At 46.9% G+C, this 22,870-nt stretch overlaps 1 protein-coding gene across 8 annotated transcripts in view; it reads left to right on the plus strand.

Annotated features, from left to right (window-relative positions):
• The window catches only part of ATP2B3 (ATPase plasma membrane Ca2+ transporting 3), a 435,183-nt gene that overhangs the window by 145,844 nt on the left and 266,469 nt on the right, over nucleotides 1–22,870 (plus strand). The gene's annotated exons all lie outside the window — the stretch shown is intronic.

The raw sequence follows: 22,870 nt of genomic DNA on the forward strand, positions 1-22,870 counted from the left end.
ATCTCATGGGTCACGGTAACTTCAGATGCCAGCAACCGAGGATGGGGCGCTCACTGCCTTTCGGAGGTCGCTCAGGGCAGGTGGACGTTTCCATCACAGAGAGTCGTCTCCAATGTTCTGGAGCTAAGAGCGGCCTTCCAGGCGCTTCGGTCATTCCATCATCTGACAGCGAATGCCTCGGTCATGCTAAGGTTGGACAACACAACCGCGGTGGCTTACGTAAAGAAGCAAGGGGGAACTCGCAGCTGGTCCCTGTTACAGGAGACGGAGCCAATAATGAATTGGGCTCAGAAGAATTTGTCCAACCTTTCTGCAGTCTACATCCCAGGGGTGCAGAATGTTCAGGCGGACTTCCTATCGCGTGTCGAGTTGGACAACAACGAGTGGTCTCTACACCGGGAAGTATTCGATTGGCTCCTGACCTTAGGATTGTCCCTGGAAGTCGACTTGTTCGCTTCCCCGTGCAATCGGAAGCTTCCGAAATATTACTCAAGGTTCAGGGATCCCCAGGCATATGGGATAGATGCCCTCACAGAACATTGGAAGTTTCAGACAGCTTACGCCTTCCCTCCAGTTCCGGTGATCCTGCAATTCCTTCGGAGACTCAGGTCAGAGAAGGCGGAGATTCTCGCAGTAATTCCTTTCTGGCCCAACAGACCTTGGTTCCCTCTACTGCTGCTCCTCAGTTATCAAGAGCCAGTTCCCCTGCCTCTCAGGTCGGATTTGCTATCTCAAGGCACAAGGTTACATCCATGCCCATCATGTCTGAACCTCAAGGTATGGTTTTTGAGAGGGAAAGGCTAGAAGCTCTTGGTTGTCCGGAAGAGGTCATCCCAACCCTTCTCAATTCCAGACGCGGGAGTACTAATAGGGTATATGAGCGTATATGGTCCAAGTTTTCGGCCCATATGTCCTCCAGAGAAAATTCTTGCAGTTCTCCAACAATACAAGACATACTAAGCTTTCTTCAAACAGGCCTTGATTTACCTCTAGCTATCAGTTCATTGAGAGTCCAAGTATCGGCTATTTCAGCCTTTACGGGTATTTCCTGGGCAAACCATGCACTGGTACAACAATTCTTCAAGGGAGCTACTAGGCTCAGACCCCAAAGAAAACCAAGGTTTCCTAAATGGGACCTCCCTTTAGTGCTGGATTTTCTCTCAAACCTTGGAAAGGATTCTACGGAGCCTCTGTCCATAAGGGATCTCACTCTCAAGACCATCTTCTTGGTAGCTATAACCTCAGCCAAGAGAGTTTCTGAGATTAGGAATCTAGGTTCGGAAGAACCCTTTCTGACTTTCTTTCCAGATAGGGCAGTATTGATTCCCATGTTGGGATCGCATCCCAAAGTAACCTCGGTCTTCCATGAGAATCAGGAAATTGTGCTTCCCACTTTCAAAAACTCAGAGAGTCAGGATGTTCATCCTCTGGACGTAGGACACGCGCTGAAACAATATTTGGAAGTCACAGCTCCCTTTAGACAAACGAAATTTCTTTTTGTTCTCCCTCATGGCAAGAATAAAGGATTGCAAGCTTCGGCTAGATCTATCTCTACCTGGATCATTCAGATCATTCAGAGGGCGTACAGAGCAAAGGGCTTGGCTCCTCCTGAGGCATTAACAGCTCATTCAACACGGAGTATTTCAACATCGTGGGCAGCTTCTCGCCATGTGGCGCCTGAAGTTATTTGCAGAGCGGCCTCTTGGTCTTCTATTAATACCTTTGTTTCTCATTACTGTGTAGAGCCAGCGGCTCTGTCTTCTGTTAATTTTGGTTTGCAAGTTTTGTCGGTTGACAATGCTAAATAAACTTTTGTTCTTTGCTCGACATTTTGCCCACCCGGGTGTGTTTGGCGAGTTATTTCCCACACGTATGCTGCCATGGAGCCTTTCAGGAAAACGGAAAATTTATATCAAATACTTACCGTAATTTTCCTTTCCTGATAGGCTCCATGGCAGCAGGAGTTCCCTCCCAAATGTCTGGAGTCGGCTAGTTACGGAACACTGATAGTGGCCAGGAGCAAAGATTTATGGGAGTTGGGTCCTATTGGGTAATCGTGGAGGCGGGGCTACCCACACGTATGCTGCCATGGAGCCTATCAGGAAAGGAAAATTACGGTAAGTATTTGATATAAATTTTCCGTTATTACATTGTAATATAAATGAAATAGTTCAATTCACCATAATGCAGAATCAGTGGGAGTCCTGAGTGTGTCACTTTCCAAGTCGCCTGCCACCAGATGAGAAATGCCACTTGTCACGCTGCCTGCCACCAGTTGAGGAATGCCACTTGCCATGCTGCCTGCCACCAGTTGAGGAATGCCACTTGCCACGCTGCCTGCCACCAGTTGAGGAATGCCATTTGCCACATCACCTGCCTGTGCGACCAGATGAGGAATGCCACTTGCCACGTCACTTACCTGTGCCATCAGATGAGGAATGCCACTTGCCACGCTTTCCTGCCACCAGATGAGGAATTCCACTTGCCGCGCTGTCTGCCACAGTTGAGGAATGCCACTTGCCACATCACCTGCCTGTCACCAGTTGAGGAATGCCACTTGCCACATCACCTGCCTGTGCCACCAGATGAGGAATGCCACTTGCCGCGCTGCCTGCCACCAGTTGAGGAATGCCACTTGCCACGCTGCCTGCCACCAGTTGAGGAATGCCACTTGCCACGCTGCCTGCCACCAGTTGAGGAATGCCACTTGCCACATCACCTGCCTGTCACCAGTTGAGGAATGCCACTTGCCACATCACCCGCCAGTGCCACCAGATGAGGATTGTCACTGCATCGGTGACACTGGTTCAGTGGTCTTTCTTAAATGAGGGCAGGAGAGCAGAGATGCGGGGCGGGCAGTGAGAGATGATGTCATCTCTCTGCTCCCCACCGCAACTCCGACATTCTGTATGCTGTGAGGGCGGAAGAGCGGTGATGCTAGGCGGGCAGGGAGAGATGATGTCATCTCTCTGCTCCACGCCGCACCGCCGACATTCCGCACGTTGTGAGGGCGGAAGAGCGGAGAGCGGGGATGCTAGGCGGGCGGAGAGAGATGTCATATCTGCTCGCCAGCCCGCTGCTCTTATTCACCCGCCCGCTTTCCTCTCAATCCACCGGTGTCTTACAGTCTGCCGCGGCCCGGCTGCAAAAAACGCTACGGCCCGGTAGTGGGCCGCGGACCGGGGGTTGATGACCCCTGATCTATAGGATGAGCACCAAGGCTGAGGGTCAATTTTTAGTTAATCAGATTGCCAGATCAGTAAGCAAACTTACACATTTAGAAAATCGTAGGCTATATGCAGGGCCGTCTTTAATATTGATTGGACCCTGGGCAAAAATTTTCTTAGGGCCCCCCTCCCCCCATGCAATTTCACTCTCCACCTTCTCTGAGACATACAATAAATAGCAGCTAGACTTAAAATCAGTTTACTGTATCAGATCAGGCAGCTATTGTGATTGGTTGCCAGAGGTTACAGCATATCATTACTGCTCACTGACTGGTTGCTAGAGGTTACAGCACTCCTTAAGGCTCACTGATTAGTTGCTAGAGGTTACAGCACATTTCTGCTTGTTGATTGGCTGCTAGAGATTGCTGTACAGTAATACTGCTCACTGGTTGCTATAGGTTACAGTACATCTTCTCCTCACTGCAGGGGGGCATGATATACCTATGAATGCTGCCTTTATTTACATATCAATGCAGTTGGCCTCAGCTATTTACATATGCATGTCACTGCTATTTACATATAAATGCCGGTATTTACATGTAAACACAGGTCTGCAGGTGAGTCATCTGTACACAACAATAGGGCAGAGCTGGACAGCATTAGTAGCAGCACAGGACTAAAACTTCAAGGGAATGTAAACTGGGATAGTTGGCAAGTATGAGGCAGCTGCTTTGGGCCCCACAACAATGACAGGGCCCAGGGCAGCTGCCCCTTTTGCCCTGCCTTAAAGACGGCCCTGGCTATATGTGAGACCATAGTCGGAAAGATCGAGCATGTTGTTTTAGCTAATTGGATAAGGTGGAGATTGTGACGTTATTGCCCTGCCTCTTCACCTCATCCAATCAGAGAGTGCTTTGCATTCACTGAGAAAATGCAAAGTGTTCCCTGAATGGCGCCTGTGCTGAGTGAGAGATTTCCTATGTTAAGTAAGCAGCAAGGTAAATGCTTGGAATGGGACCCACAAGTTAATGGAGATCACTATAGTGGTGGTACCTACTACAGCGATTACCAGCTTCTAGAGCAGCATTTTCAACCAGGGTTCCTGCAGAGGTGGCTAGAGCTTCCTTGAGGTGTGGCTAACAGACCTCCATATGATGGTGCCTGCATAGTTCCAGGTGCTTTGCTACTTGACAGAGTCAGCGGCAGTGGCGGCTGGTGCTCAAAATTTTTTTGGGGGGGGAAGGTTTTTTTGAAAAACAAATCATTAAATGCTGCCACTGTGCCATCAATTGCAGCCACTGTGCTTATCAAATGCTGCCACTGTGCCCATCAAACTCTGCCACTGTGCCCATCAAATGCTGCCACTGTGCCATCAAATGCTGCCACTGTGCCATCAAACGCTGCCACTGTGCCATCAAATGCTGACAGTGTACCCATCAAATGCTGCCAGTGTGCCTATTATATGCTGCCAGTGTGCCCATCAAATGCTACCAGTGTGCCCTTGAATGCCCCCAGTGTGACCCCCGCCCACTCGCCGTCTGCCTGGCACTTACCCTGTCTTGGTGGGGCAACGGGTGACGGCGACGAGCGGAGCCATTCGTGGGGGTCCTTCGTGCACCTCTTGCCATCCTCATCTCCTGTCCTCTCCTCCTGATAGGCATCCAATAGCGACGCCTGTCATTTCAGCCAATCAAGTGACAGGTAACATACCCAAGCACCTGATTGGCGGAGAGGCAGTTTAGTGTTAGGAAAGCGAATATTCATTGAGTGGGTGCTCGCAGGTCACCTTTTTTTACACCTATTAGAGCCTATGGCTCTAATCAGGTGCTTAAAAAAATACCCCGCCGCTGTAAGGCGCCTGAATAGGGGGTGGCAGCAGTGGCCATAGAGAGATTCATGTAATGCATGAATCTATCTATTGGTGATAGAGGGTGTGGCAGGAGAGAGGGGGTGGTGCCACTGGTCAGTGGCATGATTGCAAGAGTGGCATTGTGGCCATCACTGTATGGGGGGCATTCTGCCCACTGGCCACTACCAATATAAGGGCCTTTTTTTTCAATTACCCCTCCAATGGACAAATCTTAGCAGGGGTTTCCTGAGACCTGAAAATTTGTTCAAGTGTTCCTCTAGGGTAAAAAGGTTGAGAAAGGCCTTTCTAGAGTGTTCCCACAGGTATGGCAAATACATACTTATACTGGTCAAAGCTGGTCCAATGTAAAAATTGTCATAGCTGGAATTCTTCTTTAATGTAAAATGTCTAATGACGAAATGAGCTGTACTTGGCATCAAAGAAATGTAATACCCAATGGAAAAATATTTTACAAATAAGCAAGAATTTCCATACGCTATTTGTGAATGGCACCAGCAGCTCTTGTGTGTATATATAGGACAACGTATACTCCAAAATTACTGGTCCTTTGCAGACAATCCAAGCCTTGTCTCTTCTTGCAGTTAATCGCATGGCAGGATCGGTTTGTGTTTTATTTCACGCATAGCTTTTAATGATGGCGCCCAACCCCCCCTCCCCCCACACTTCCCCCCCCATCCCTATACCTCCTGCCCTCGGGGAGGAACTGTAAGTACAGCACGAGACTAATAAGCAGAGCAGGTTTATTAGCAAAGAGAGAACAGAACTCAGCTAGAACACCAATATCATAAATTTGTGTAATAAATGACTTACAGAGAGAAAAGAGACATTTCAGACCCTAGGGACAGCCATCAAGGGATGTACACTGTCTGTATAATTCAATGAAAAAATAAGACAAGCAGAACCGATAGCGTCTCCAGTAACAATAAACATGAAAGTGGAGTTGTCTTTAATGTCAACAGGTCCCTAAAGTCTCATGAAAGCCAAGTCTTGATGAAGATGTCTCTTTCTTAGAGGATAGTATTTATGGTGGGAGCTGAGCAACAGGTAATCTATGCGCTGCACTAAATCATGGTCCTTATTGCCGCGCTTTATTATCGGCACTGGAGACCGGGGGAATAGATCCGCTCTGCTGTATCTGCTGTAATACTGCAGTGATAAATGACGTAGATGTTTACTAAATTAAATAATATTTATTCTAGAGAAAAGGCTGTCTGCTCACCCCTGAGGAATTGTGGGGGAGGAGGGGCACTGGTGAAATGCTAGTGTAGTGAGGCAGTAGGCTGCTGTACTCCGGTTTCTCTTTCATGGTCTAATTCAGCGTTTCTCAACTGGGGTGCTGCAGCGTTGTGTGCCATGTGTTTTTTTTGCACAGCATCATGTGTTTCCATGGTGCAGGTGGACAATGCAGGTCGGGTGGCCTTCAGGGAACGCCCAGTATTCAGAAGGGGATGGGAGTCCACCTCCGTTAAGGCCTACATTGTTGAAGCACTAGCAAAGTTCTTTAAATCGCTGAAGTAGGAACCAAGGCTAAGGTAGGGTATTTACAGTGGGCATATATACAAGATCTGAAATTATGATTAGCCTTGAATTCCAGGTAAAAATGTATTAGGAACTCCATACTTCCTAACTTTAGAGCTTGAGAAAGGGAAGTACCTTGAGTCGTAGACAACATGTGGATCAAAGCGCTCCATGGTGTTGTGCTCATCCCCAAAGGGGCCACTGAGAATTCACCCAGGTATCCCATAATAGTACAGAGGCTGCCAGTCACATGCACAGTCTCATGCACACTGACATCAATGGCTCTGTTTAGCGTAGGAGAGAATTTAGAGAACAGGATACTCCAAACAACATGAACAATAACAGGAGGACAAGCTTCACACTAAGCTTCTCTAAACTGCAGCCACACGTGAAAGTCCAAAATCAGGTCCAACTCACATTGTCCCATGAGCCATAAATCACTCAGCTTCCACTGGGAGAGGTAAAAAATCCTTCTCCAATCCAGGACTTCCCATACAAAAATCCTTTACCAATCTTCCCCAGGCCCTCAGCTCAGCTTCTGTTCAGGCCTAGACTGCAGCCAAAATCCTCATTTGCATTCATCTCCAGCCCTTCAGCCCAACTTCTGCTGAGATCCAGACTGCAATTCTTGACTCAAAAATGCTGCCTCCAAGGGAACCAGCCCTAAGAGGACTGGAACCCATCCTGAAGAGGAAAGAACCCTCTGGAAAGGCCTCCTAAACATTTATCACCTCTTTAGCCACCTTCCTGGGATTGGCTAGAGGATCATAAATATTCACGCTAGTCATTTGAAAATCCCTGCCCTATATTCTGGAAGCTTCTTCCAGAAGCAGGTGGGAGAAATTAAACGCCAAGCTAGGAAACCCTGACCAGACAAAAACAATCAATTGCTGCACCACTAATTACAGTGAAGCTAAAAACGAAATTTAGCCTAGCAGCCTAACTAGAGGAGTGCGATACAATGGAAAAACATGCACGTGGCTACATTGCGAATGAATAGGGGTCGCATTATTGAAGAGGCATAATAAATAGAAGTAGCACAATCCCCCAAAGGACCCTGCTGATTTGGCCCAGGTTCCCTTCCCAAATGGGAGTACAAGCAGCACACAATAACTTGGGCAGTTTCACAGCTCAGCGACCAGGCAAGGAATGTCTTTTTGTGCTCATTAAACGTGGTTGGGGTGCAGGGTGGACTTTGGGATACTCCGAATTAAGCGTGCGAAGAAACCTGAGGACACTCTTTGTCTTGTCTACTCTCAATGGGATAATTCCCCTCTTGGCAGACAATAGGGGGACAAGTAACCCTCCAGCTATTTCCAGAAAATAGGCCCCCCAGCTCTCACTGAGCTGGGACTTTGGTAAACTCCTGTTGACTTTAGGGGTCTTCTCCTCTTGAACAAGAACCCTGCTGCGCCGGGCCCCAGACTAATTATGCACCAGGGTTTGGCTGAGCCCGCATAAACATTCAGGCCAAGGGCCTGCCCCTTCCAACTCACTACATTCCAGAATCCACTAGAAGGCAGGGGGAAGTAGGTGAGCTTGCAGCCAGTGAAACCCAGAATATCCAAAAATAATCACACACCGATCCAATGATTACAGAGGAGCCCAAGAACTACATTTATCTGAACCTCTCTAGCAACCTATTCTAGGAGGGTGCTACACAGACAAAGTTAAAAGGATAATTTTGTCAGTAGAAAGAATAAAAGCCCCAGCCTCAACGGTTGATGGAAGGCCCTGTAAGGATAAGAGCCTTTGGACAGCTTGGCCGTACATTCATTTCTATGACAGACAGCTTGGACACACTAAATTGATGGCTACGAGACAGTCTTTTGGGATCTGGGACAGTTGGGACATGCTATTCACTGTATAATATTAGTCATTATCTGTGTTTGTTATTGGACTGTACATGGTTGCAGCATTCTGGTAGCTTACCTATAAGCTTGTAGCCTTCCAAGGCCAGAACAATAAGCAAACTCCTATTACGTGTTTCTTAGTTGCTCCTCATCTTTATTAGTAATGCACAGTAGTTAAATATTAAAAATGTCAGGCAGTCCTGGTGTGCCTTTATCTATTTTTCTTCTGTCCACGACATGAGTTTGTCAGCAAGGCCGACCACCCTCTGGCCTATTGACCTATGTAAACATACACAACCCTAAATACTCTATTGATTCCAGAGATAGTAACTAACCCTTCTACAGCATGGCATAGTTCACCATCAAAGAAACAAAATCCTGCCTCGTAACAGCAATCACCTGAAAAAAAAATATATATATATTATGTTATTCTTTACAAGTTTGAATAACTTTTTGTTTGTTGTTCCAATGGGAAAGAACACGGGCCATTTGGCCAATGATTTCACCCAAGATCCCTGGCTTATTTTTTTCCAAACCAAAGCCAGCTTGGGATCTGTCATTTAGAGAACGTATTATTTTTTTTATAGTGTCAATTTAAAGCGTTACCTTGTGTATTTGTGTATTTTCAGTGTTGCCCCTTGATCACTTGACCTCCGGAAGGTTTACCCCCCCCCCCCCCCCCTCATGATCAGGGCATTTTTTGCGATACGGCACTGCGTTACTTTAACTGACAATTGCACGGTCATGCAACACTGTACCCAAATAAAATTGATGTTGTTTTTTTCCCACATATAGAGCTTTCTTTAGTTGGTACACTGCATTTTTTATTTTATTGCACTATCAACAAAGATATACACACAATTTTGCAAAAAAAAAAAAAATGAACAATATTTTTTTATTTCATATCCAATAAAAAAATGTACAAAATCGAATTTCTTTATCAGTTTAAGTCAATATGTATTCTGCTACATATTTTTGGTAAAAAAAAATCCCAGTAATTTTATATTGATTGGTTTGGGCAAAAGTTATAGCGTCTACAAACTATGGTATAGATACTGGAATTTTTATTTAATTATTTAATATTTTTATACTAGTAATGGCAGTGATCAGCAACTTATAACGGGACTGTGATATTATGGTGGACAATTGGACACTAATGCCCCGTACACACGATCAGACTATCCGGACTCTGGTCCGCCGGACAATCAGCCCGTGTGTGGGCTCCGGCTGACTTTTTTTTCCCAAAAGTCCGACGGACTTAGAAAGAAGTTTTGACTCAAAATTGTCCAAGGTCGTGTGTGGGCAAGTCCGCTCGTTCGGAAAGTCCGGTGGACCTCCGTTACAAAGTCCACGGTTTGTCCGTCGGACTAAGTCCGCCGGATAGTCCGATCGTGTGTACGCTGCATAACTGACACTATGTGGGAACCAGTGACATTAATACAGTGGTCAGTGCTAAAAATGTGCACTGTCACTGTACTGACACGGGCTGGGAAGAGTTTAAAAATCGAGGGCAATCAAACGGTTTACTTTGTGCCTAGCCAGTGTTTTTGTGTAAAATGCTGCTTTTACTTAGAGCTCCGTTATGTGTTTCTGCCCGATGATCGGAGGGTGTCGGTGGACATCCATTGCCTGGTACCCACAGGCTGTTGATTCTGTGATTCTACATAGAACTGCCGCCCTATTGCAATATATCTGCTATTGGGGGGGGGTCAATAAGTGGTTAAGCCACATAAAAAAAAAAAATTACATTCTCTGAGGAGCGGGGCTTTTAAATTCATTGGTACATATCCTACATGGCACTACCCAGCTACCTAGGTCTTTTTTTAAACAAAAGCTTGCAAGAAGGCCTAAAAAAATTAGATTGGCCTTCCATGAACATTGAAGTTCAGGTTCTATGTTTGGGAATCGTGGACTTCCCACTGGGTTTCTCAAACCTCGTGTGAACTCATCTTTGCCTGGTTTGCTCATCATTAGTGTAAATATAATGTGTGGAGTTTGGGGTTCGTTGTGCCCTGTGCTCATAAAAAGTGTGGAGTTAGGGCACAATACACCCCAAACTGTTTTCATAAAAAGTGTGGCGTTTAGGGTATGTTGTGCCCTTATTGTGTATATTTTGACAGTATGAGACACTTCGACTGTGAAAATATAGAGGAAAATGATACAGGATTTGCAATAAGGCTAGATGTGAGGTTCCAGACTATCAATTTTGAGCAGAGAAAGCTGTTTTTGTCTTTCTTGGGAGTCCCTAAAACTTAGATTGGGGTCCGTAGCTTGCAAGTTCTGAAGTATCTTTGGTGGGACGGAACCTTCAGTCCCATGTCTGGATTTTACTGCCTGTGAGTACCCAGGTGTGCAAGGTCATTGTATACTCAAGCCTTAGGATAGCTCAGAGCTCCCAGTTTGGGGACAGCTACCATATTGGAGACAGGGGGTTTTACCCAAGGGTCAGAGATGCCCCAGCCAGAGATCAAGAGACAGGAGATCTCAACCAAGGGTCAGAGGACCCCAGCCAGTAGTAAAGAGACAGGAGTTCTCAACCAGGGGTCAGAGACACCCCAGCCAGTAATGAAAGGACAGAAGGTCTCAACCAGGGGTCAGAGATACCCCCCAGCCAGGAGTGAAGAGACAGATGCCCCAGCTAGTAGCCAGGAAGTCTCACCCCAGGAGTCACATCGGCTCCTATCGGGGTGTCAGGAGAACCCCTATCTAGAAACCCGGAGTAGACCATGCAGCAGGGTACTGCATGGTCTGCTATATGGTCTACATGGTCGACTAAATGCTGAGTGAGCTGAGGGAACCAGGAGAGCTGGGCAACACAGTCAGAAAGACTGGTAAGAAGAGTAGCAGTGTGGCTAACAAGGGAGCTAGGTGGCTTTGTATTTTCAGTTGACTGTTAATGTGGAAGAACCCCTGCTTGGGCAACTGATGTCTATGTGAACTTTTAGTTTTGTTTAAAAAATTCCAGTTTTGACTAGCGATACTCATTGGAAAAGCACTTACCACATGAGCATAATCACCCCAGCACAACAATATATAAAGTGTAGAGTTTGTAGGTACACAAGAAGGGCATAACATTTCCCAAAGTGTGGCATTTGGGGGCCGTTATCCCTTTATTGCATATACATAAAGTTTGGAGAGCACTGCTTATTAAATATAGGCCCTTTATAAATGTATTTTGAACATAAATTGAAATCTGGAAGGACATTTCTTTCTAAATATGGGCTTACACTATACGTCGAGTTCTGTCAAATTTTGTGGCTGCTTTCTTGATCTCAATTGAGTACTACTGAGTTCAAATCTTCATCATGCTTTCTGCAACCCAACTGGGTAGAATCACTTCCTGTCTGAAAGAAAGAGGCTTCTGGGCAAAATAAATAAAAATGTTGACTGGAATTGGCATTTAAAGCGTTCCTATAGCCTAAACCTGTTTCTTTTCTTCTTTTTTTTTTGCATAGAGAATGTTCAAAAGTCCTATCAGGTTATTTTTGTTGCTGTCTGTGTCCTTCTGGGGAGATTTCCCTTTTAGTCGCAAAAGAAGATAAGCAAAAAACTCCCCAAAAGTACGGGGTTCCCATCATCAGCTGTCACCAGAACATTTGTCCCAATTGTATCATTTTCCTTCACCTCCTGCTCTCATAACAACTTTAAAATTCTTAATACTTCAATGACAGTGGAGTAGGAAAAAAAGAGGGGTTCATCTCCCTAGTGGAGACAAAATATCAGATATTAGTTATAACATTTTTTTAAGAGGTTTGCTCTTTTTGCCGAAAACTAAAAAATGGCTGGCCAGATCTAGACTAGAGATCTAGACTAGGGCTAGACATAAAGTACAACAACAGTAATGTTTTTTTTTATCATTGTCTCAACTGGCAGAGCGATAATACTTTCACATCTGCTACTGGCAGGGTTTTTGGGCCGAAGTCCATACTTTCCAACTGTTCTTGTTTAGAAACTGGCCCCCACCCCCATCTCTCGTTCTTTCAGATTTTCCCTGATTTTATTCTTTTCTACAGATGCGTATATATTAACTCTTCTTTAGCTTCAGAAAATGTTGGAGTTTTCATTCTTCTAGCAAGAACAGAAATGAAGACCGATAGTCTAGGAAAAAGGTCTCTATGGCTGGAAAAGGATTAACATGTCCCTCATGTGAACCGTTTAGGGAGGAACTTACCTGATTACTCTCTGGCATGGTTTGCAAACAGCAATCTCTGGGGCTTTCTCAACCTTTTCAACATGGAGCAACCTTTGAAATAACATTAAGGTCTCATGGGATCCCTGCTAATTATTATTATATATACAGCTTATTGTTTAATGTAAACTGTAAGTTGTAGATTTAAATATAAATTAGTAATTAGCATATTTGACACCTAGGACTGCTGTATTGTTTTTAGTAATTATACAAATAAGTATTTATTATATAAAATAATAATGGCCATTGGCCAGGAAAGAAAAGCAGACTGTGAAAACTCCCTAACATTGGTGGTAAGTCGAAAAAGTGACCCCTTACATTGCTGGTCAGTAATAAAAGGGCTTTAGTATATTGGTTGTTAGTGAAATGAATGCTCCTTACATTGGTGGTTAGCGGGAAGAATGCTCCCTACATTGGTGGCCAGTGGGAAGAATTTCCCCTACATTGGTGGTCAGTAAGAAGAATGCTCCTTACAATGGTGGTCAGTGAAAAGAATGTTTTGAGAAATGCATATAAAAGCAAAGGAGAAGACCTTCAAAAAAATACAAGGCTGAGGGATCATCATCAGCATTCAGACTTTACAAAGAATACAACAAAAAATGTAAGGATGCAATTAGTGCGGCTAAGATAGAACACAAAAGAGAACAAAAAAAAATCCCAAGAAATTCTTTAAGTACATAAACAGTAAAAAAAGGGAGGACAAACCATATTGGCCCCATAAAGAATGAGGAAGGACATCTGGTTACAAAGGATTGGGAGATGGCAAAGCTATTGAATTTATTCTTCTCAGTCATCACAAAGGGAATCGGGGGGGGGGGGGGGCTTCAGTAGCCAAAACTGTTGTGTTTATCCTCATGACACATCACAGGAAGCACCCTCATGGCCAACAGAGGACAGAATTAGAAATATATTTGGGAAACTTAACATTAATAAATCACCAGGACCAGACGGTTTGCACTCGAAGATATTTAGGGAACTCAGCCAAGTAATTACCAGACCATTGTTACTAATTTTTACTGACAGCTTACTGACTGGAATGGTGCCAGCTGATTGGAGAAAAGCCAATGTAGTACCAATATTTAAAAAAGTGCCAAAATACATCCCTGGGAATTACAGACCAGTTGCAAGCTCTTGGTGGTGATGATCAGGGACTATATACAAGATTTTAGTAATGAAAACTGTATCACTAGCAGTAATCAGCATGGATTAATGAAGAATCGTTCTTGCCAAACCAATCTATTAACCTTCTATGAGGAGGTGAGTTGCCATCTAGATAAAGGAAGGCCCGTAGACGTGGTGTATCTGGATTTTGTAATGGCATTTGATACTGTTCCTCATAAGTGTTGACTGTAAAAAGTAAGGTTCATTGGTTTTACGGACCATAGGGTGAGTACATGGATTGAAAACTGGCTACAAGGGCGGGTTCAGAGGGTGGTGATTAATGGGGACTGCTCGGAATGGTCAGGGGTAGGTAGTGGGGTCCCCCAGGGTTCTGTGCTGGGACCAAACCTGTTTAATTTGTATTTACGGCCAGTACTGTTTACCCCATCCTCCAAGTCGTTTATGAACAGAGATTGAACTAAGCTAAGCATGGCAATAACTTTTCCGCAGGATTTGGAAACCTTGCAAGAAGATCTGAACAAATGAATGGGGTGGGCAACTACATGGCAAATGAGGTTTAATGTAGAAAAATGTAAAATAATACATTTGGGTGGCAAAAATATAAATGCAATCTACTTACTGGGGAGAACCTCTGGGGGGAATCAAGGATGGAAAAGGACCTGGGGGTCCTAGTAGATGATAGGCTCAGCAATGACATGCAATGCCACGCTGCTGCTAACAAAGCAAGCAGAATATTGGCATGCATTAAAAAGGAGATTAACTCCAGAGATAAAGTGATAATTCTCCCACGCTACAAGACTCTGGTCCGACCTCACCTGGAGTATGCTGTCCAGTTCTGGGCACCAGTCCTCAGGAAGGATGTACTGGAAATGGAACAAAGAAGGACAACAAAGCGAATAAAGGGTCTGGGGGATATTATTTATGAAGAAAGGTTGCGAGCACTGAACTTATTCTCTCTGCAGAAGAGTCTCTTCAGAAGGGATATGATTTAAATTTGCAAATACCATGCTGGTGACCCCACAATAGGGATAAAACTTTTTTGCAGAAGGGAGTTTAATAAGCCACTCATTAAAATTAGAAGAAAAGAGGTTTAGCATTAAACTACATAGAGGGTTCTTTACTGTAAGTGTGGTAAGAATGTGGAATTCCTTTCCACAGGCGGTGGTTTCAGCGAGGAGCATCAATAGTTTCAAAACACTATTAGATAACCTGAACGACTGTGTCAGGAATCCGTCCGTTCCGTACGATCGACTTTCCGTACGCGCACGCGCATTCGTGCCGCGGGACGTCGTGGGCACGAGCGTCTTCCAACGCGCGCGGGTGCACGTCGATCGTATGTGCGCGCGGTACACGCACGCACGAACGAGCGTTAGCTCGATTGGCGCCAGTGGCCCTTTTTAAAGGCGCAGTTGCAGTGGTTCTGTGCTGTCTCGTCTGCAGCTAGTGCCTGAGAATACCTGTTTACCTACCTGCTACCTATCTGATATCTGACCCGGCTCCGTCTGACCTTGCTGACCTCTCCTGCTCCGACCCCGGCTTGTTTGACCCTTCTTGGACTGATTTCCTGTTGCCGAACCTTGCTTGCACCTGATACCTCTGCTGCCTCCTGCCTGTTCCTGTATCTGCTACCTTGCCTCCGGAGGATCCATCCATCCATCCTGATCCAGTGGCCTGCAGCCTTCTGCTTCCCTGCTAACAGAGAGTTCCTGCTTCAGAGGATCCTCATCTCCTGACACCTGCTGCTGCACCTGGCTGGACTCTCCTACCCCACTGTGCTCCGGTCTCTCTGTTCCCATTCCAGTGAGACCAGAACCAGAGCCGTAAGAGAGGTCCCCTTCCACTAAGTCAGACTCAATACCCGAAGTTCTTAACAGTACGAGACAGCCATGTCTGAGTCTGCGGAAGGGGCCTCCGCCATGAAGGAGATTTGCTCTCACCTTGCGGCTCTCACCCAGGCCGTGAAGTCCCTGCAGGATGGCTACACCAGATTGGAGGAGCGGGTCCAGCATCTCTCCATTTCTGGGTCTCCAGACGCCACACCTCAGCCTCCTCCTGCCCAGCCTGCAGCCCATTCGGCAGTCATGATGCTCCCACCTGAGCCTAGGGTTCCCATTCCGGAAAGGTTTTCTGGGGATCGCTCCAAGTTCCGGGCTTTTCGCAACGCCTGCCAGCTTTACTTTGCCCTCCAGCCCAGGACTTTTTCGCTGGAGGCGACTAAGGTGGGTTTTGTCATTTCTCTCTTGCAAGAAGAACCTCAGTCTTGGGCCCACCATCTCCTGGAGAATGACAGCCCCCTTACACAGACTCTCTCCACCTTCTTCGAAGGGATGGCACAGCTTTACGATGACCCCCAATGGGCTGCCACCGCAGAATCTGCATTAACTGCGCTCCAGCAAGGCCGTAGGACGGCCGAGGACTACATCTCGGACTTTAGACGCTGGAGCGCAGATACCCAGTGGAACGAGTCGGCCCTTAGACACCAATTCCGCATGGGCCTGTCTGAAGGTCTCAAGGAGGAGTTGGCTCGCGCTGGCACTCCCGACGCCTTAGAGGACTTGATTGCTCTGGCCATTCAGATAGACCGCAGACTTCGCGAGCGTAGGGCCGAACGCTCCTCCCAACCACTGAGACCTGCCTGGATGACGGCCAGGACCCCATCTTCCACACCCTTCTTCTCTCCTCTCCCTCAAAGAGGACCTGCCAGCGTGCCTCCTGCTCCCGAGGAACCTATGCAGCTTGGACTTCTCCGACCTTCCCTGTCACCTGAAGAGCGAGCCCGCCGCCGTCAGATGAACTTGTGTCTATACTGTGGCGGCTCCGGACATTATGTGGCCAACTGTCCGGTGAAGTCACGTAAGTGCCTTTCTTCAGTGTCTCGCAGTACCTGTATTTCTCCCTCCAACTCTCTCCATGTCGCCCTTCTGCTCTCGTTTCAGCTTTCGGGAAGAACGATCCACGTCAACGCCATCCTTGACTCCGGAGCCTGCGGTTGCTTCATTGATTCCGCCTTCACCGACCTACACTCCATTCCACTCAAGCAAAAGACTCATGGACTCGCTATCTTCTTGGCTGATGGGTCCCAGATTAAGTCCGGCCGAGTCACCCAGGAGACCCTTCCACTACATACCTCTACCTTTTGCCAACACACGGAACTACTGATCCTTGATGTAATTTCATCCCCACTTTTTCCTGTGATTCTGGGCATCCCATGGCTGCAGGCCCACAATCCCTCCATTAACTGGACTTCGGGGGAGGTGAAGTTCCTCTCCTCTTACTGCCAGGACCACTGCTTTTCAGGGGCTTCTGAACAATCCGGAACTCTTCTCAGCCTAGACCCAGATCTGGACTTATGTCAATCCGTCCCCGAGCCTTACCATGAGTTTCTGGACGTTTTCAGTAAACGGGGGGCTGATTCCTTACCCCCGCATCGCCCCTACGACTGTCCCATAGAGCTCCTCCCTGGGGCAGAGATCCCGTTTGGACGAGTCTATCCGTTGTCCGAGAAAGAACAGGAGGCTCTGAAGACATACATCTCTGAGAATCTCCAAAAGGGGTTCATCCGGCACTCTACATCTCCTGCCGGGGCTGGAATATTTTTTGTTACTAAGAAGGACCAGACCCTTCGACCCTGTGTGGACTACCGGGAGCTGAACAGGGTCACAATTAAAAACCGCTACCCTCTACCCCTGATTCCAGAACTCTTCCAAAAGCTAAGGTCGGCCACTATCTTCACTAAGCTAGACTTGAGGGGAGCCTATAATTTGGTCCGCATTCGAGCAGGTGACGAATGGAAAACTGCATTCCGAACTCGTTTTGGGCACTACGAGTATCTGGTGATGCCTTTCGGGTTATGTAACGCCCCAGCTACCTTTCAGCACTTAATTAACGACGTCTTCCGGGACTTCTTGGATATCTTCGTCATCGTATACCTCGATGACATCCTGATCTTCTCTGGGTCCCTGGAGCAGCACCGGGGACACGTTGGCAGAGTATTGCTTCGGCTCCGGCAACATGGACTCTACGCTAAGGCCGAAAAGTGTAAATTCGAACAACAGGAGATCCAATTCCTCGGCCTTGAAATCTCTCCAGCGGGTATCAGGATGGACCCGCAGAAGGTCGCTGCTGTCCTCGAATGGCCAGCCCCCTCTGACAAGAAAGGCATCCAACGTTTTGTGGGCTTTGCCAACTTTTATAGAAAATTCATCAAGGGTTTCTCAGCCATTATCTCGCCCATCACCCAGCTCACCAAACTGAATACGCGCTTCCATTGGGGCCCTGAAGCCCAGGCCGCCTTCAAAAGACTTAAGGACCTGTTCACCTCTGCTCCTATCCTTAGCCACCCGGATCCATCTAGACCTTATATTCTGGAGGTAGACGCCTCCGAGATAGCAGTAGGGGCAGTGGTCTCCCAACGCTTAGGTAAAGATGACCTGATGCACCCCGTGGGGTTCTTTTCCCGAAAACTCTCTCCAGCGGAGAAGAATTATGATGTGGGCGACCGGGAGTTACTTGCCATCAAGTCTGCTTTGGAGGAGTGGAGATACTTACTCGAGGGGGCGGTACACCCCGTGCTCATCTACACGGACCACAAGAACCTCGAGTACCTCCGTACCGCAAAACGCTTAAAACCTCGGCAGGCTCGCTGGGCCCTCTTTTTCTCCCGGTTCTGTTTCCACATAACCTATCGCCCTGGATCAAAAAACGTCAAGCCAGATGCCCTTTCCCGTATGTTTGACAGCCCCAAGGACATCACACCCCCGGATACCATCCTCCCTGCTAACACCTTCTTACTCATTCAGCCTGACCTAGTGTCTCTGCTAAGGAGTGCTTCCTCCACATCTTCCTGTCCCCCGGGACTCTCACTAACGTCCAGAGAAGGTTTGTTTTGGAAGGATAACCTGATCTTCGTCCCCGAAGATGTGAGAATTAAGGTTTTGGGCCTCCTTCACGACCACCCACTCGCTGGGCACTTTGGTGTCCGTAAGACTTTTGAACTGGTACAGCCCTCCTTCTGGTGGCCAGGAATGAGGGAGTTTTGCAAGCAGTATGTAAGTTCCTGCCCCGTATGCAATCGGAATAAGGTTCCCAGAATTCGGGCTTGGGGGCTGCTTAAACCTCTTCCCGCACCCGACCGCCCTTGGCGGATGATCACTATGGATTTTATTGTGGAACTTCCCCCGTCTGAGAACTGCACTGCCATCTTTGTAGTTTGTGACCGTCTGACCAAGATGGCACACTTCTTACCCTTAAGGGGAACCCCCTCCGCGACCGAGACTGCCCATGTCTTTATTAAAGAAATAATCAGGCTCCACGGGGTGCCCACCAATATCGTGTCTGATAGAGGGGTCCAGTTCACCTCCCGTTTCTGGCGAGCCCTTTGTGAGTCTTTAAAGATCGATTTGGCCCTGTCCTCTGCCTACCACCCACAGACCAATGGGCAAACGGAGCGCACCAATCAGACCCTCGAGCAGTATATTAGGTGCTTTTCTTCTTTTGTCCAAGACGATTGGGTTTCCCTGTTACCACTGGCGGAATTCGCCTACAACAATGCCAGCCATGCCACCACCGGGCAGTCCCCGTTCTTTGCCAATTACGGTTTTAACTTGTCTTTTCTTCCCGATGTTCTTACAGAATCTCATGTGCCAGCAGTACAGGATACGGTATCCTTTCTCCAGCAGAATAATCGGACCCTGCAGGAGGTCATAGCCAAGGCTCAGGCTGACGTCAAGAAGAGTTTTGACCGTGGAAGAAGGGGTGAATTGATCCTTCAAGTCGGGGACCAGGTATGGCTGTCTTCCTCTAATTTAAAACTAGCATGTCCCTCCAGGAAATTGGCACCCAAGTTTCTGGGGCCGTTTCCTGTTAAGAGGAGGATTAACGAGGTGTCTTATGAGTTGTCCCTGCCTGATTCCATGCGAATACACCCAGTTTTTCATGTAGCTCTTCTCAAGCCTGCTGTACCTGATCCCTTCCCTGGTAGAGAAACCAGGCCACCTGACCCCGTGCTGATTGACGGCAGCGAGGAATTTGAAGTGGAGGCCATTCTGGACTTCAGAAAACGACGGGGACAAGGTCAGTTTCTAATTAAATGGAAGGGCTATGGCCCGGAGGATAATTCTTGGGAACCTGCTTCCAATATACATGCTGATAGACTGATCCGAGCCTTCTTTGCTGCACACCCGGAGAAAAGAGCCACTTGGGGCACCCGGAGGTTGCCCCTTGTGGAGGGGCAATGTCAGGAATCCGTCCGTTCCGTACGATCGACTTTCCGTACGCGCACGCGCATTCGTGCCGCGGGACGTCGTGGGCACGAGCGTCTTCCAACGCGCGCGGGTGCACGTTGATCGTATGTGCGCGCGGTACACGCACGCACGAACGAGCGTTAGCTCGATTGGCGCCAGTGGCCCTTTTTAAAGGCGCAGTTGCAGTGGTTCTGTGCTGTCTCGTCTGCAGCTAGTGCCTGAGAATACCTGTTTACCTACCTGCTACCTATCTGATATCTGACCCGGCTCCGTCTGACCTTGCTGACCTCTCCTGCTCCGACCCCGGCTTGTTTGACCCTTCTTGGACTGATTTCCTGTTGCCGAACCTTGCTTGCACCTGATACCTCTGCTGCCTCCTGCCTGTTCCTGTATCTGCTACCTTGCCTCCGGAGGATCCATCCATCCATCCTGATCCAGTGGCCTGCAGCCTTCTGCTTCCCTGCTAACAGAGAGTTCCTGCTTCAGAGGATCCTCATCTCCTGACACCTGCTGCTGCACCTGGCTGGACTCTCCTACCCCACTGTGCTCCGGTCTCTCTGTTCCCATTCCAGTGAGACCAGAACCAGAGCCGTAAGAGAGGTCCCCTTCCACTAAGTCAGACTCAATACCCGAAGTTCTTAACAGACTGCAACATACAGGGATATACAATGTAATACTGACATATAATCACACACATAGGTTGGACTTGATGGACTTGTGTCTTTTTTCAACCTCACCTACTATGTAACTATGTAATATTCCTTACAATGGTGGTGGGTAAGAAAAATACCCCTTACATTGGTGGTCAGTGGGACTAATGTCCCTTACGTTGCTAGTCAGTGGAAAAACACCCCTTACATTGGTGGTCAGTGGGAAAATATCCCTTACAATAGTGCTCAGTAAGAAGAATGCGTCTAAATAATACTCCTTACTTTAGTTGCCTATTGCTTCGAGGGTGAAAAGAAAGAATGCTCCTTATATTAGTGGTCAGTGGAAAGAATACTCTGTACATTGGTAGTCAGAATACCCCACTTACATATAGTGAAAAAAAACATTGGTGTGGGAGAATGAGAAGCTTCTGATTTCTCAAAGAACCCTAGCAACCTCTTGAAGAACCCTAGGGTTCCACACAACCCTGCCCTTTACATTGCTTGCCTACAAGTAGAATATCCCTTACACTGGTGGTCATGGGAAGAATGCCCTTGATATTGGTGTCCAGTGAGAAGGCTATTCCTTACATCAGTGCTCAGTGGGAATAATGTTCCTTACATCGGTGGCCAGTGGGAATGATGCCTTTGATATTGGTGTCCAGAGAGAAGAATATTCCTTACACTAGGGGTCAGTGAGAGGAATGTTCCTTACATTGTTGGTCAGTGAGAAGAATGCTTCTTACATTGGTGGTCAGTAGGAAAAAATGTTACAGATACTGAAAAAGAACATTGGTGTGTAAGAATCAGAAACTGTTAATTTCTCAAAGAACCCTAGCAACCTCTGGAGGAACCCTAGAGTCCCACATAACCCTGGTTGAGAAAGACTGTCCTACAGGGACGGGGCTGATTTTAGCTTAGTGTAGGCACATGGAAGTTCCACTAGAAAGGGTTGCAATAGCTAGGAAATTTTACAAAGTGTGGCAGTCATTTGTGAATTATAAAATGGGCTGAACGTATTGACAGATATTTTGGCAGACAAATCAGTTCTCATGCATGTGTTTCATCTCTGTATTTCAAAGTTTGGCTTTAGCTTTCTTCACCACCTGAAAAGGAAGCAACTCGTGTCTCTTCTCTGCACGCTCTGTTTAGCTGGCTACCTGTGGGCATTTGGAAAGCAATTTCCAGAAACTCAGATTTCTTTGTCTTTTGATGCTGGGGAAACAGCATGACAAGCATTGCTGCAATTCTTGTTCTGACATTGACATGGGAAGATAGAATGGACAGGAATAAATATGAAGTTTTTGTGACTTTCTTTAGAAAAGTGCTACACTTGTGGCTTTGTGTATCATCAGCTGGGGGTTATAGAAGCTGGAAATGTTTTGAGTGGGAAACCTGATGCTATAATCATAATTTCATTTGTTAGGTTTTTGGCTTTTAACTTACACATAAATATCATTATAGTCTTTTAGCGATGTATGTATAGGTGGTCACGATTATTTCTACTCAAGAAAACATCTGTGCTCCCAAATATCCTCTAAATCGCAAGTGTACTGGTTTACAATGGGCCGAATGTAAATCTCAACTTTTTAAAACAGAGTTCTAGTTGTGATACTCACATTAAATCCAGAACTGTCCTACCTCCTACCACCTCCTCTTCACCACAAGATGTTCTCATTGTTCCAAGTTGTTCCACGTTGAATGACATCCAGCATCACTCAACCTGGAAATAGTGATTGCAGGTTATCATGGCCAACCCACTGAGCATAGCACCCTGCAATTACTGGGTATTGAGGCAGAAAGTGTTCTGATTTCAGTGGGTCAATGTTTCTTTCTGCATCATGCAGGACCGCCCACCACTGATAGAAAACTGAAGCAGACTCAGCGCATCATGCCACTAACCAGAAATACAACCTAGCAAAATAACATTATACATGTAGAAAATAAAGGAAAGCTGTAATGAAGCCACTTGGCAGGCGACAGGGTGGTCACCAGTGGCGTCACTAGCGGGTGGCTTTTGGGGCTATAACCCCGAATCTGGGGCCCATAGCCCCGAGTCTCTGTAGGGGTCCCCATGGGAAGGGGGGCTCTCTGGGGATATATACATACACACAAAACGCATATTTTACTGTATATGTGTGTTTGCCCACCCAAGCGTATGACTTTCTTTACTACGCTGCTGTGGGCTCTAGCCCCAGATCTTTTGTAGACCTAGCAACACCCCTGGTGGTCACCTAATAGAGGGGGCTTCTGGGACTTTAA

The sequence above is a fragment of the Lithobates pipiens genome, unplaced genomic scaffold (assembly GCF_037356315.1).
Source record: "Lithobates pipiens isolate NorthernLeopardFrog02 unplaced genomic scaffold, aLitPip1_a1.2 Scaffold_1, whole genome shotgun sequence".
NCBI classification, from domain to species: domain Eukaryota; kingdom Metazoa; phylum Chordata; class Amphibia; order Anura; family Ranidae; genus Lithobates; species Lithobates pipiens.